The 2,526-nt window shown below is 48.1% G+C and overlaps 1 pseudogene; it reads right to left on the bottom strand.

Moving 5' to 3' along the window:
• Positions 1-435: 435 nt before the first annotated feature.
• Positions 436-1,958, bottom strand: LOC119345662 (annotated as a pseudogene).
• Positions 1,959-2,526: the final 568 nt, after the last annotated feature.

Here is a 2,526-nt window from a genome sequence, read left to right on the forward strand (position 1 = left end):
GGTGAAGTCTAGATGCTGGCAAGTTGTGTAATAGCTAGTTACCAGCCAAGATTTGAAGCAAGACTGTTCGTTCATCGATCAATTGGTTCCATTATTCTGTTAAGCACCCGTACATGTTCCATGGGGATGTTCGGCTTCTCGAGGCTGTGCCTATCTACTGGGAAAACATCTTTCAGCCGGTTGGGTCAGTTCCACATACTAGCAACATGTCACATGTAGATAGTCACATACAATATGGAGGAATCACCAGGTCTCGATGCTTTTATACCGTGTCTCATACAACAGGAGTAATAAATGGTGGTACATTGGTTGTTTTTCGTAAAAAAATATAAATTTCGATGCATGCATGCCTTTATTATTTGACTATAATGTGGTAACGGGTAGAACTGCCCTAGTGGCCGGCAAGTAAGTACGTTTACATACAATGAGAGTCTATTACATTTCTCGCTTCTTCAACTTAACAATGAGCCCATTTTCCATCTCCAGTATAATGGACGGCTTGGGCTGTATCCTCTGCCCTTTCACCAGTTGCACATCGAAGTTCCACACCGTTGTAGCAATGACAGTGTTCATTTGCATAACTGCAATGTCCTTGCCGAGGCACATTCTCGGGCCTGAGTTGAATGCCAAGAATTTGTGAGATGGTACATATCTCAGGTTGTTGCCATCATCCGAGAGCCACCTATGTGGGTTATAGTCGAGGCAGTCTTTACCCCACACAGCCTCCATTCTCCCCATGGAGTGGACAGAAATAAAAATGGTGTCACCGGCATGCACCTCATGGCCACTCGGCATGATGTCATCTACGGCCACCGTCTTGCGCAAGACAGGCGCTGGTGGGTACAGCCTGAGAGTCTCGTACAAGGTGGCTGTCAAATATACTAGAGATTTGGTCTCTTCTGGCTCAAAGATCACTGGGGTACACACTCCTACCGCTACTTTGCGTGATGCAATGGGTGAAAGTTCGTTGCGGATGATTGACACGATGTTAGGGTTTTGGGCAAGGTTGTAGAAGATCCATGTTAGGGTTGTGGCAATTGTGTCCCTCGCAGCGAGCATGTAGCTAATGATCACCGCATGGAGCAAGTCAACATTGGCGTAGTCTGGGTCTTCGAGGAAGGAAGAAATAATATCCACACTCTCTTGTTCCTTGCCATGTCCAAAATGACATGTGGTGATCTTCCTCTTCTCCATCATCTCCCGGACGAGCTCTCGTAGCACCATGCGTGCCATGTCAAGCTTTCTCTCAGGGCCGATATTTAGCCACCTCATCGACTTCCAACAAGAAGCTGGCATCATGAGCCTAAAAAATCCCACCTCCATCACCATGTCCAGGGCAACCGCTGCGTCCATGGGCGGCATGTCTGAGGATAGGAGCCCTGGATCCACACCGAAGAGAGGCGTAGCAGCCAGGTCAAACATAAGCCTCGACATCAATTCTTGCATGTCGAATGAAGTGTCGGCGATCGCCATGCGGGTGAACAAAGGGAGGAGGTTGTTCTCCACCTTGCCACAGAGGTAGGCCGCCATACTGGCAACGATCCGCGGGCTGCTGAGCATGCTCTTGGCTTTCGCATGTTGTCGGCGGCATGGCTCACCGTCGATGGTGAAGAGGCTGCCACCCATGATGTCGAAGATATCGGCGAATTCCGTGCCCTTGGGGAAGTTGGCATGGTTTGTCGTGAAGATGTGTCGGCGTTCGCAGGGTCACATGTGATGAAGAGGCGCATCCCAGTGCCAGGTGGTCCATGCGCCCTGAAGTTGTGGCCTGATCTTGCGAGGACCAGGGTGAAATAGTCATAGAGGTTGTGGAGGTTGGCCATGAAGGAAGGGAACATGTGCAGTATTGGCCAGTCTGTGGGAAGCACGGCTGGGTTCTTTGATCTACAACTAGCCCTGAGATACAAGCAAACTGGAACAAGTAGAACGAGGAATGTGGAGATGAGCATAATTGACATTGTTATCAGCAGTGTGAGATATGCTACTACTTGAGATTTATTCATCAATTAGCATGGCTGTGGCTCCATATATACACGCCTTCCCTCCATCATAGAAATACTACCTCAGTCCATTGGTACTATACTTGCTAGTATTCTCAGTTAGTGTCAACATAACTCCACTTCATTGGGCTCAAAAGCAGGTGATAGTTGGCAGATTTGGCGATAAGTATGTGAAGTGCAGTACTTGATAACTTTCATTCAAAATTGGATGGCTCCTTACTTAGCTCATCGGGCTATACTTTAGTGTACTTGATCAGTGTCAACATAAGTACATAACTACACTTCATTGGGCTCAAAAGCAGGCGGCAATTGGCAGATTTGGGGATCAACTACACTCTTTGATCCCATCGCCATGTACGCTATTGTCAACATGCAGGGTCATCGTCTTGCGAGGAGGATTCATAGCAGCAGTACCGTACGTGTGGCTGGCTGGCTCAAGTAATATGCAGCACACGTACGTACGGCAGGAGATGGAAGAGATCGACCAGTAATTGTTCAGCACGTACGCGTGTGTATATGCTTTGGA

Source organism: Triticum dicoccoides, unplaced genomic scaffold (genome assembly GCF_002162155.2).
Source record: "Triticum dicoccoides isolate Atlit2015 ecotype Zavitan unplaced genomic scaffold, WEW_v2.0 scaffold266456, whole genome shotgun sequence".
Taxonomy (NCBI): Eukaryota; Viridiplantae; Streptophyta; class Magnoliopsida; order Poales; family Poaceae; genus Triticum; species Triticum dicoccoides.